A 14120-nucleotide genomic window follows, 5' to 3' on the forward strand; every position below is an offset into this window, starting at 1 on the left:
AGTTATGTTCACACTAAAAAAAAAGAAAAGAAAATCATGTTTCAGTCTAGCACCTCACTGCAGAGGCTGGGGCCATGTTTCCAGGAGGCATTTTCATGCCTTATAGCTTGGGCCATGCTTGCATGAAAACCTTCTGTCCATCTGGCCATCCCGATCCAAGAACTGTGTTCTACATGATACTAACTGCCTAACCACCTTGCGGGGGATTGGAGGGAAGCAGGGGTCTGATCTGTGGTAGGTTCCATGTTATAGAGGCCAACATACTGACTCCACGTGCTCATTTCTAAAATCCCCTCTAATACCAAGTAAGTAAGCAAGCAAACAAAATCCTAGGGAGTCCTCCTTCTGATGGACAAAGATTTTGCCCCTTCCTTGGCTGTGCCTCTTCCGTGGTGGGCTCTTCATTTGATTGACTCAGGTTTGCAACACCCACATACATCACAGTCTTAATCAATGTTTGCCAAAACGCACACTGATGGAACTAGAATCTGAACGTCTTCATTTGTTATTCATGTTCATGCTGTTATTATTTAATAAATAGTAAGCTTCTGCCCTGCAGTGGCCTCTGGGGATAGCACAGTGAGTAAGGGGCTCCGGGTCCCAGTGTAAAACTTCAGAAAGAGTCTTCACTTGTGAAGCTTAACCTGGAAGGGTCTGTGCACTGATGTGTTCACTAGCTTGTTTTTGTTTGCCTGTGCTGTGATACACAATATACTTTAGTTTGCATTTCGATTTGGAAAGAGTAAGGTGTGTGCAGCCAGAGAGTTTTAAAACAAATTTTGATTCTATGATACTTGTCATTTGGTTTTGCTCCTGGCAGACTGTTCTTCCTTTGGGGGAAAGTTACATAAGCATTTAATTATATCAACAATATGTTTTAATGGGTGTTTTGCTTAAGATTTGCATTACCCATTTTTTTTTATTATTTCATCTGAGTGCCTCCAGTGGAATTATTGAACGTGGATAATTTCAGTTGTTAACACACATACATAATAATTTTCAAAGCAACTTGTAATTAAGTAAAGAAGGAAGCAACAGATGTTGGAACGTGAAAAAATGGTTTTAAAATGTTGCATATTTTTCCCAGATGCACTGGTTTCTTTCTTCCCCAATGCTATCCCTTTACTAAATCCTGGACTTTTCTAAGAACGAGAGCCTAGCATAGAACTCTTCTGTGTGAATATAAGAAAGAGTAAAAAAAATGCTACTGCCATACTTAGGGTTTTGTTTTTTCGTTTTTTGGGTTTTTTTGTTTTTTTGGTTTTTTTGGTTAACATTTCTAAATAGAAATACAGGGATACGTTTGGAAGTCTTGAACATGTGTCAGAAAAATAAAAGAGCTGAATGATTCTTCTCCGTGGTCCCATGATGTGTTATAATAACAGGCATTCTTAGAGCAGCTGTCTCTTCATTTCACTCCACGGCATGCTTTTTCAATTGACTTGCAGAATCTCATGAGGTTCTGGTTTGAAAGAAATAGTTTTAATAAAGGCTCTTGAAGATGGAACCAGCTCATACCATGTCACATTCTTGCGTTATTTTATAAGCCATGCTGCGTGAGAAAGTCACATCCCACACTATTTGGCATCTTGCATCTCTCATGGTGTGAAAGGTTTTCCACATCTGTTCGAGTCTGTCCTAGTCCCTTGAACTTGCCCAGTTTAAGACCATCAGAAAGCAACCATCGTGTGGGAGGAAGAGAGGGCAGTGGCTGAAAGGAGGAAACCTTTATAAGGAATCCACCTTATAAAATCATGCAGGCTCCACAGAAGCACATGAGCCATAGCCTCTCCAAAGAGCGAGACAAAAATAGCAGGGGCAAACGGACAGAATCCAGACACCAGAAGGAGCCCTCTGATGTTCGCCAGGCACTTTTCCTTATGAAGCTTATGGAACTGATTTCTTTCTCTTATCTTCTTGCCCTTGCTAATAGCCTTTGGTGATAAGCCTTTTGCCGCCTGAAAGTGAAGGATGGAAAGGAGCTCTGCCTGTAGCATGAGTCACTTTTGATAATTAATTTCCCTAGGGCTTGCTGTGACCTCATAGGTCGTTGTTCATTTCTAAGTAGTTTTATGTATGAAAGAGATGAAAACGCTCAATGACTTCCGCTACTGATCCATGTCTTCCATTGTATCCTCTGTAGAGTTTTTCATATCTTTCCATCTCTACCTCCTTTCAGCCAAAACTGTTGAGTGTTTACTGTGTGCGAAGAACTGAACAAGATACTATGGAAGGTGAAGATATGCAAATGCATACAGTAAAATTCCTAATCATAGGAGAAAATCATAGGAGAAAAAATATCAATCTAATGGCCGGAATATGAGGAAGAAGTCAGGAAGTGTCAGTGGAACATTCAAGAGAAAATGATGACTCCAGAGGAGGGAGGGGTTGCCTCTGGCTGGATGGGTCAAGGGCCCCAAAGACCCCCATGGCTGAGATTTAGCCACGTTGAGATGGGAATGGAGTTTCCCTGCGGAAGGAGCATGAAGAGCGAACCATAAGTAGTATTGTTTGTGTGGCTCGAGGATGCATAAAGGAATGTGGCAGGACGCAGCTCTGGGAAGTAAGGTCTTCCAGAATGTTCCCATCGTGGCTCAGAGGTAACGAGCCTGAGTAGTATCCATAATGATGCGGATTTGATCCCTGGCCTCGCTCAGTGGGTTAAGGATCCGGTGTTGCCGTGAGCTGTGGTGTAGGTCACAGACATAGCTCACATCCTGTGTTGCTGTGGCCGTAGTGCAGGCCAGCAGCTACAGCTCTGATTCAGTCCCTAGCTTGGGAACCTCCATGTGCTGCGGGTAGGGCCCTAAAAAAGCAGGAGAAAAAAAAAAAAAGTAAGGGCTTTCATTCCTGAAAGGACTTGCATATCAGGCTGAGGAACTTGGGGTCTGGCTCTTACTTCCTATCGCTATTCCATCACTGAGGCTAAACTCACTTTCTTGTGTTAATAGTTCCATGAGATAACTCCATCGGTGATTTTAATCCTGGAAGCTACATCATGTTTTCAATTATTTTTCTTCACATTAAAAAAAAAAATTAACTTTACTTTCTTTTTTAATTTTATTTTTATTAAAGTATAGCTGATTTACAGTATTGGGTCAACTTCTGCTGTATAGCGCAGCGACCCAGCCATATACATATACATTCTTTTTCTCACACTATCTTCCTTCGTGTTCTATCCCAAGAGATTGGACATAGTGCTCTGTGGCTGTACATCAGGACCTCATCGCTTATCCATCCTAAGTCTAAGAATTTGCATCTACCAGCCCCAAACTCCCCATCCATCCTGCTCCCCTGCTCCCTTGGCAACCATGAGTCTGTTCGCTATGTCTGTGAGTCTGTTTCTATTCTGTAGATAGGTTCCTTTGTGCCATAGTTTAGATTCCACACATAAGTGATATCATATGGGTCTTTGTCTTTCTCTCTCTGACATACTTATACGTAGTATGAGAATCTTTAGTTGCACCCACGTTGCTGCAGATGGCAATATTTCATTCTTTTCTATTAGTATTCCGTATATTTGTACTACATCTTAATCCCTTCATCTGACCTTGAGGTTGATGCCACATGTTGGCTGTTGCGAATAGCACTGCAGTGAATATAGGGGTGCCTGTATCTTTTCACATTAGCATTTTGTCCGGATAGATGCCCAGGAGTGGGATTGCTGGATCATATGATATGCTCAGCGTCACTGATTATTGGAGAAGTGCAAATCAAAACTACAAGGAGGTACCTCCTCACGCCAGTCGGAAGGGCCGTCATTAACAAGTCTACAAATGACGAATGCTGGAGAGGGTGTGGGAAAAAGGGAACCCTCCTTCACTGTTGGTGGGAATGTACCCCACTGTGGAAAACAGTGCAGAGGTTCCTCAGACAACTAAATGAGAACTACCATATGGTTTCACTTTCTAAAAGAAGCTCTTTGATTATAAATACATACATGATGTGATGCATGCAAATCTGTGTCGTCTGTCAATGCGACTTTCCCACAATCCATGCTTCTCAACCTGAAAGAAGATAAATTAAGGCCCATGATGCCCTCAAATGTGTTGTAGGAACTTGGATTTCATCCTATGTCAAAGGGGGACGTTCCATCCCATTAATATGAGATGAATTAACTTGTTTTTAAACTTAGGAATACCGCAAAGAAGATGTTTTAAGATGTTAAAATCTGGGACAATATCTGTTTTATTTGTGATTGTATCCTTAATTCCTGGCAAAGTTGAAGATAGTGAATAAATGAACCTAGTTATTAAATTTATGTACTAACGTTTTTAAAAAGATGATGGCAATTTGGGAAAATGTTATCACCATCTTTTTGGATGAAGTGATTATTCTTGTGCGGTGTATTGTTCTTGCCTACTGTCTGGTTCTTTCTTCGTTTCTTATAAAGGAACATATTTTGTGATTAGTCTTCTTTCACAGATACTCTTTATACCCCAGTGGAGCTGCCTTTAGTTCACATTTAATTTTTCTTTCCCTGATATTAGCTTATGAGCATTGCATTTCTGGTTCATATTCTTAAATTATTTCAAATTCTTTCTAATTAGCTTTACAAGGCTGCTTCACACGAATCAAATTTAGCCCCAAAAGCCAGTAGGCCTGCAGTAATAGTGTATGAAGTTCATTAAAATTGGTTTTGATATGAGATTATACTTGGCGGTGACCTTCCCAGACCTTATCAGACCCCCAGAGGCAAGACCTGAGTACATATAACTAATGCAGAGCACCCAATTACAAAAGAAAAGCTGAACTGAATAGTTTGAAGGGGCATGGATTCCAATATTTGAGCTCTGCTTTGTAAATAAGAATTTAAAGGTGGTGACCTCGAGCCGTCTTCAGACCATCATCCTGTGCGCTAGTCAAATGTTGCCTTATTTCCCTTGGTGCGTTTCATGAACCCAGCCAAAGCGGAATCCAGCTCAGTTCCCTCAGCACACGTCTTGAACATCTCTGAGTAGGAGCCTCAGCTTGGGATGCGGGCTGGGTGGAATGTGGGTCTGGTTAAGTTGCTGTCCTTGACCTCAAGGAGCTCTCAACCTTGGAAGGGAAGTACTAACAACCCAATAGCATCAACTCCAGGGGAAAACGCTATATTGAATATAAGCTTTTTTAAGGAAAGTTTTGTCCGGATTTATGCCCAAGAGTGGGATTTGCTGGATCATATGGTAGTTCTGTGTATAGAAAAAACTATGTATACATGTATGTGTAACTGGGTCCCCATGCTGTACAGTGGGAAAAAAAAAAATGTGTTGGGGGAAATAACAATAAAAAATAAATTAAAAAAAAATATATATATATATAAGCTACATGTGTCCAGAGGCTGGAAAGAGTGAGGCTTGTCATTTGAAGTTCCCTGTATATTGGACGGGTTGCTCTGGACAAGGCCCACCTCACCAGTTTAGCAGAGGTCATTTGGATGTTTTAGGGGTTCCTGAGAGTTAGATCAGTGTTCAGCGGAACTTTGATACGGATGGTGTCCCCAGTAGTTTGCCGCAACAGGGGTTGGCCCTGGAATTGGCGGAGGCTCTGGCGTTTCCCTGAGGGTACGTGTGGGGGTGGCTGGCCTCTGGTACCTTCCTTAGGTGCACTGAGGAACTCCCACTGGTTACCCTGCAGAGTAGAGGTTTGCCTGTGGATCTCAGTGCATTTGCGACGTGTCTCCGTGCCTCTGAATCTCCTGGAAAGAAATGGGTCCTTTAGCCTGCACACTCACTAAGCTGGACACGTAAATACTTCGGGTCCATTGGGGTTGACTTTAGACTTTGTAAACCCCAGTTTTGTAGGCTGTGAATTCCACGTGCGCACCTTCGTGAAGATTTAGCAGACGTTTTCTTGGGGCACAGACCTTATGCGATCTTCTCAGGGGCTCTCGCGCCCTCTCCGTCTTGTCTGCCATCCTTGGAGCTCAGAGATCTTATTACTTTCAGATGCGCCCCCGGAGTCAGAGCAGAATGAGAGGAATCTGGCCAAAGGAAACCCTGTTTCCTTCTGAAAGAAAGTGTCTGTTTTTAAAGATCCTGACTCTTCACTTCTTTTACCTGACTCTCGGCAAAAAAATATAATCATTGGAAATAACTTTTTCCCTCGGTAGTCATTGTTCCTTGTTATTTAACAGAATTTAACAGTTTCCCTTTGGCGGCTTTTGGGCTGATAACTTGTGCAGAGAAGGCCTGGGAGTAGGTGTGGCTGTGAATTTGCCCTGCATTTATCAGGCTTAGCCTCGTTTGTTTGAAAGGAATCTGAATGAACTTCCAGCCCAGGGTAGTCAAGTTAAAAAAGATAAGGGACTAGTGTTACAAAAGGAAGGGTGACGATCTGGCACTTGGCAGACGTTTTATTCACATCTCGGTGGAGGCCAGATACTTGCTTGGCACGGTTTTAAATTGCAGATCGGGTCCTTGTAACTGAACCAGGATGAAATCATGGGTGAGTGTGAATTTCGAGAAAGCTGGGTGATGCTTTTTCTGTGGTCCTCTCCGCTGGAGAAGGGAGGTGTCCCCAGCGGCTTGGAGATTCTTTGCAGAGGACACCGTGAGATTCTAAGCCCCCAGTTAGTTGCAGGTGCCAGGTCTCTGTGGCTCAGTTCTGCAACCTCAGCACCTTCTCAGTACCTGGCACAGAACAACTGTTTGTTCGACTGCGTGAAAGCCACTGGCAAAAATTCAAATTGGAGTTCCCTTTGTGGCTCAGCAAGTTAAGGACTTGACATTGTCTCTGTGAGGATGCAGGTTCCATCCCTGGCCCCACTCTGTGGGCGAAGGATCTGGTGTTGCCGCAAAATGCAACATAGGTCACAGGTGTGGCTAAGATCTGGTGTTGCTGTGGCTGTGGTGTAGGCCGGCAGCTGCAGCTCCAATTCAACTCCTGGCCTGGGAACTAACATATGCTGCAGGTGCAGCTATAAATTTTTTACAAAATTCAAATTAAGGCAGAACCGTCACACATTTAAACCAAGAGCAGAGGAGTTCCCGTCGTGACTCAGTAGTTAACCAACCTGACTAGCATCCATGAGGACACAGGTTCGATTCCCTGGAGGGTTAAGGATCCGGCATTACCGTGAGCTGTGGTGTAGGTCGCAGATGCAGTTCGGATCCTGCACTGCTGTGGCTGTGATGTAGTCTGGCGGCTACAGCGCTGATTAGACTCCTAGCCTGGAAACCTCCACATGCCATGAGTGCAGCACTAAAATGACAAAAAGACCAAAACAAAACAAAACAAAACAACCCAGCAGCAGAGATCAAACTTTCTCTCCAGAAGTCCCCAAAGAGTCATCACCTTTGCAAAAAGACATGCAGAGTAGAGTCAGGTCTTCAACATTTTAAAAATACTTTTATTGATGTACGTATTAGTTATTTGTTTTAACTTTTTATTATACTTGATTTACAGTGTTCTGTCAATTTCTGCCGTACAGCGAAGTGGCCCAGTCATACATATATATACATTCTGGTTCTCATACTATCTTCTATCATGTCTGTCACAAGTGATTGGATACAGTTCCCTGTGCTCTACAGCAGGACCTCACTGCTTATCCACCCTGAATGTAATAACCAACTACTAACCCTAAACTTGAGTTGTATTTGTCGTTCCCTTCCTTTCACTTTCATATGCTTTGTCTCATGGCCACCTCGTGGAGGAGGGGAAAGTCAGAGCTTGTAAGTCAGAGCTAGAAGCGCCTGCTTGTAGAGACATCAGCAGGGAAAGTGAGCAGTAGACAGAGAAGGACATTGGCTTTAAAGTGAGAAATTTCTGTAACAGGTTCTCCCAAGATAAGATATCCGGTGGTTGAGTTGTTTGGTCAATGGCATTGGCCTTGAGGGTTAGAAATGGATGAACTCCAGCAGCACTGCCAACCAGTAAGGGGCCTTTGTGTGAAGTGGTACAAGTTTCTCCTTCTGTCCCTCACAGCAGCATAGGCTCAGGTCTTGGCAGGCAGCCAGCATGTTTCCATGCACCTTCATCCAAGGACCGCCAGCCCTCCGCCCAAGCGCACTGCTTAGGAAAAGATGCACGCCGAATCTGAGCCCTCACATCTGTCTGCTGTTCTGCCCTTCTGTCAATGTACATATTGTACAACCTTGTGCAGCATTAATCCATCAGATTTTATGTATAAATAGAAACTATACATATGTAAATATTTATATTTCTCTTATATCCATATGTCCATATTCATAATATGACATTTATGAAGTTCAAGTGGAGAGTCTTGTAAATAATACACTTTGTATTAATAAGATTAAGAGGAAAGAACGCTGTCATCGTTCCAATGTATGCAAAACAAATGTTTGATAAAATTCCACACTCCCTCCTAATAGTTTTTGGAAAAGTCAACAAACAAAGCAGAGATGGGAACTTCTTTAACCTTATGAAGGATACCTCTTAAAATGAGATAGCAGACGACATCATAAGGAATGGCGAAAGGTTGGAAGCTTTTCCATTAAAGTCAAAGAAAAGCCAAGGGTTCCTGCCAGCACTGCGAATGTTTGATATTGTTCTGGAAATGATAGCCAACTCAATACAATAGGGCAAAGAAGTAAACCATGTAAGGTCAAGCATGGAGATAATGGGTCCCGGGATTCTCTCCAGCTTTCTCACTTGTGTCCCAAAGACCAGGGACTAGGAGTTAATGACCGACCATTGGATGGAGAGTAACATTCATTTATTGCGTGTCTGGCAAATGGCACCATGTTGAATCTTTGCGGGTAGCCTTGGACAGGTGGGTGCTCAGTGAGATGGGTTCCTGGCCCCTGCCCCACTTGAACCATAGCTGCGTGATCTTTGGGTGTTTGTATATTGTTCAGTGACTGAAAAATTATTCAGTATTTTTAAAGATTTTTGAGGACCGTTGAGGAAAAGTTATCAGAAACGCAAGATGCCGCGCTGGTTTTTTGGATGCATGAACCCCATTTGTGCCATGTTTGATGGAGGAAGGACTGGAAGGTCTTCTTCTGTGTGACAAATAGCAAGTGTCCAGTGCTGGTCTAGAAAGAGAAAACAGGAAATAGGTAGCAGATCTCTCCCCACATCATTAAAATCATTGGAGACTCCGTCTTGCATACAGGTCCTTGTGGCACCTTCTGTTACTTTCCAGGCCCCCGGTGGTAGCAGGAAGGAGGGAGGGGTGTTTTCAGGTGAATTTGGAGAATCACATATTACAGGAAAGGTGGCAGAGAAGCCTGAAGCCACAGTCTGTGTTCGTGGGTCTTTAGAAGAGCACTCCATGGCTCCATTACCAGCCGAAGGACGGGAGGGGTTGAGCCTGTGCAATTGATCTAATTTTCTGAGTCTGGAAAGCTGAGCGCTTTGGGATTTACCCTGCTGGTAACACAGAGTCACAGAAATGCAATTAACACTAATTTCCCAGCGTTCTTCAAGGCTGCCATTCAAACTCACTCACACTGGCACCTCTTTGCATGCTCCTTGGACTATAATTTTGTGAAATCGTATATTTATTTTATACACAATAATATATTGTATACATTAAATATATATTTAGGCCTCTAGCTGCTGGTGTTTTTCCTGCCTGCCCATGTAAACTCCTGTTCGAAAGAAGCCTTCCCAGCTCAGTCCCCTGACTGCAATGTTCTGTCTGCATATGGGTTAGAACATTTCATGGTGTAATAAAGCCAAACACCCTCTAACACCAAGGAACGGTTTAAAAGAAGAAAACAGATTTTTTTTCCTGTCACAATATAAAACCTTGGATGTATACAGTCACTCTAACATATCACTTATTTTTCTTGTTCTCTATGCTTACATTTCTAAGAAAATTAAGCAGTTTAGAGATACTTCGGTCTTATTTTAGAAGGGCAGGCATTTTTATTCAGCCACCTTATTAATTTTTTTGCCTCAATGAATAGAAGATGAAGCAGAGCACAGTCGGTAATCTTGTTTAAATTCAACAATGTGTCCTAGAAAAGGAAAAGTAAATTTTAAAGTCATTCACAGTATGGAATCCTAAGTATTTCAACCGGGACATTTTCCCGTAGAGCTGAAAGATAGCCTTAATAAGAAACGCAAGAAACACCCTCCCTTTATTAAAGACATAACCTTCTAGAACAAGAGATTTGTACGGCATTTGTTGGTTTAGATAATCTGCATATAGAAACTTCCATACAAGTGACCTCCATCATAAGTTTTTATGTACATAGATAGAGACACACACATATATATGTATACACACGCACAAGTGTGTTTATATAGTGGCAATTGGGGGAAAATTTGGCTAGAAATAAGGAATGTACATGCATCAGGATAAATAAATATCTGTGATAAAAATATGGATTTGATGGAAGTTTACCCACTGAATTTAATCACCATATTGTATGTACGAATGTGTAGATTTTCAAATTAAGTCGATGAAAATCCATCATGTAGATCAGTCTTTAAAAGTTGATTTGGACAATTATTTTTATAGGAAACTTCGAGGTGAATAAACTGTTTTGTATCATTGCCCTATGGTAAGTATATTAAAGCCTAGAGGTGTTTAGTTTGATTTTAACACCTTGAATATCCTAATGCTACCACAATCCTCATTGGTGGGAAAGCAGCCACCTCAATGCTGGCGGCTAAGATCAAGCCCGGTTTAGGAAGCAGGTGTGTACAAAGGTTTTGCTGTCCCGCCTTGGGGCACAGATTGCAAGTCCTCACCGGGCTGACTGTTCTCTTTGATACCTGCTCCAATCAGCTTAATGATCAGAGTATCTATCACAAAGATGGGGGTAGGAAGAGGACCATGAGCCATGGGAGCATAGGACATAGCTGAGTTGTGGCCAGAAACTTAGATACCAAAAAAACAAAATTCAAGCAGATGTGAGAAATGTATTTAGGCTAGGACAAAGCAACAGGAACAACACAATTTAATGCGTTCAAATATTTTCAGTAACAGGTAAATTTAATTATAACCTCAAGGCATTAAGAAGCCATTAAATTAAGTGCTGGGAGAGAAGATTATATAAATTTTAGAATAAATCTATCCAAGCGTTCCTTGGTGCTCTAGTGGTTAGGACTCAGTGTTTTCGCCACTGTGGGCTGGGTTCAATCCATGGTCTTGGGAACTGAGATCCCACATCAGACCTCTACATGCTACAGCCAAAAAGGAAGGAAGGAAGGAAGGAAGGAAATGAAATTCATCAATAGAGGTCTTAGAGAAATTACTGTGTTATCATGTTCAGGCTGCTGCTCACCACAGCCAAAAAAGAAGGAAAGAAGAAAGGGAGAGAGAGGGAGAGAAAAAAAGGGAAGGAAAGAAGGAGGAAGAGAGGAAAAGAAGTCCATCAATAGAGGTCTTAGACAAGTTATTGTGTCATGATGTCTGCGTTTTAGATAGAATATTCTCCTTTGTGATAATTTATTTGGGAAGGATGCCCTGAAAGCCATTTTATATTTTATGTTTTCTCATTGAGTTTGTGACTCTGCAGAGAACGGGCAGTGCCTTCATGCTGCTGGGTTGGAAATGCATCTCCTTTGCTGGGTGACCGGGGGCTTCTTGATGATGTAGCTCCCGGCTTGCAGAAGAAAGCCAGTGGGATCATGATGGAGCTCGGGGAGCCCCAGGCAGGCCTCCCACCTTGAAATGACCCTTGGCCGTCCCCTGTGACCACAGTCCTGGGCTGGCTGCTCTGGCACTTGACTCTTTTCAACAGGACTGCCACAGGGACCCTGTGCATACAGTTTGAACATTTATAAATTTGGGGTACAAAGACTTTTCACTGTATTAAGAAAAAATAAGGGCAGATACCCGACTCTTTTGACAACTTATATTTTATCCTGTAGGTTTTTTATTTTCTGTGATGGAGACTTTAAACTTTCCTCAAGGTGGATAAGATTGAGCTGGGGATTTCATTTGCTTTGTATTAGCAGTGACATACTTGTACCAAGGAATGGGTAGTTTAACCAGAATCAGTTACTAAACTGCTGGGTGCAGCCCACCTCTGGTGCTGTGACTGAGCAGGAAAATGCTTCTTGGTATAAAACTGGTCATATTCTGTGATAATCTATGTGGGCAAAGAAGCTGAAAGAGAATGAAAGGATGTATGTGTTTCCCCGAATCACTTTGTTGTGCAGAAGAAATTAACACGGCATTGTAAATCAGCTCTACTGCAAACATCTTTAAAAAATGAAAACACACACACACACACACACACACACACACACACACAAACTGGTCCATGTGCCAGACGTAGAATCCCAAGCCAAGTGGCCCAGGGGATTGGTCCCAGTATCATTTACTATGACCTCATCTTATTGAAGATCAAGGCGCTCCTGCATCTTAATTCCCGTAACTCGTAACTCGTAGTTGGTGTGGGGCTCATGGAACTTTCCTATCTCTCCCTTGAACTTCCTCTGTTTATTTTCACCACTAACATCTAAAATCCCCTGAGGACACAGCTTAGCATCTTGCGTAAGGTATAGACGTTCCAACAGTGATTAGTGGAAAAAAGAGGAATGGATGAGCTGATGAATGGATGGATAACATGATGCTTCTATTTTCATGGTTGTGTTGTTCATTAAAAATGCCATTTGGACGATATTACTTTGACTTTAAATTTCAAACACAGGATTTTTAAAATTTAGATGCTCAGGACATTTCTCATAAGTGCTGGCAGGAAATATTCATGAGGTAATAGGAACCTAGTTAAACAATCTGAATTATAAGAAAAAAGTCATTTAAATATTTTTGTTTGAGAAACATAATTTCCCACAGTAAACTGGCCAAAAGAGGAGCAAAAAAAATTGCTTCCTTGTGCTTTAAATTATAAGCAAAGATGTTGATAAAACACGCATGTTTTTCATTTCCCAGATCCATTAGACGATGGGGTCCCAGCGTACAGAGCCAAAAACACACCCAAGAGTCCCAAATATTTCCCTCCTGGTGAAACGAAGTGTCAGAAGGACTTTGACCTTAACAGTGAATGTTCCAAATACATCATTCATGATGTAGGAATTTTAGGTTAAATAAATATCCCTGCTACTATCTTTTAGGACATGAAATCTTAACTAATCATTTAAGGAATGCAAACTGATAAAAAGTCAGCTTCACGTCGACTCCGATAAGAACACATTTTGAAGATAATTTTCTGCTTGACGATCACATTACTGAGGGAGTGAAATGATATACATGGAAACGCAGATGCGGGTTAGACTCATTTTCCCCGTTAGGTAAATCCATTCCTCTGAGTGTAACCTGCTAAGATAATTGGGTTGCTGCGACCATCCACATTTTCTCGGACGCCTCAAGATTGCTAGTGACCACCGTGGAAGAACCCCTAATGTTTTCATGTTCTGCACCCCATCTTCATTTCCAGGCATCTCTGCAAACCAGAGATGCCCCACATTTCAGGATCCCTGCTAATCACTGTAAACACCTCACCTCGTTAACACTCCCGGATCATCAGGGTGTGTTTCTCTACGTGCCCATTTTATAGATGAGAAGGCTGAGCCACTAGCTTATGACATTAAAGGGAGTAGATCCCCTGGACAGACCTAATGGGCTTTCCTCTTTGTCACAAAGGCGATGAACTTGAAAGTGAGCCCAGCGTTTCAAAGTAAAAACGGACCAGCCCGCTCATGAATAAACTCAGAGTAGAAGTCGCTGGAGGAGCAAAATCAATCAAGTGCCAGCTCCCAGTCCCTCCTACACTCTAGAAATAGTCACCTCCTGACAGTCGCATAGGAGGGGGATATTTTATCGGCTCCCCCATGAGAACATGGAGTCAGGTGGGCTAAGGAATTTTTTTTATGAAAGCCTAGTCTTTTTACAGTGTTGTGCCAATTTCTGCTGTACAGCAGAGTGACCCAATCATACATATGAGATTTTTTGAACAGAAGACTCCATCCTCAGCCTTTAAAATCCTAGTTAGCGTTGGAGAAAGAGGGGTAACTTCCACACAAGTTCAAAAGCCTAGGGAGACAACCCTATTTTCAGTTTTGAATCAGTGAGGTTGATTATAGAGTCAGTCATTCAACAAGGAAATTGCTGTCACCTTTTTTTTTTTAACATGTTTTATTAAAGTATAGTTGATTTACAATGTTGTACCAATTTCTGCTGTTCAGCAAAGTGACCCAGTCTCACACACACACACACACACACACTCTTTTTCTCATGTTATCTTCCGTTA

At 42.1% G+C, this 14120-nt stretch overlaps 1 protein-coding gene across 17 annotated transcripts in view; it reads left to right on the forward strand.

The window, feature by feature from the left end:
* Nucleotides 1-14120, forward strand: part of SEMA5A (semaphorin 5A) — a 530468-nt gene that overhangs the window by 478336 nt on the left and 38012 nt on the right. The window lies entirely within an intron of this gene.

Source organism: Sus scrofa, chromosome 16, assembly GCF_054392235.1.
Source record: "Sus scrofa isolate SSC_HxYL_T2T_F1_AM1 chromosome 16, Sscrofa_HxYL_maternal_Yorkshire_Landrace_v2.0, whole genome shotgun sequence".
Classification (NCBI taxonomy): domain Eukaryota; kingdom Metazoa; phylum Chordata; class Mammalia; order Artiodactyla; family Suidae; genus Sus; species Sus scrofa.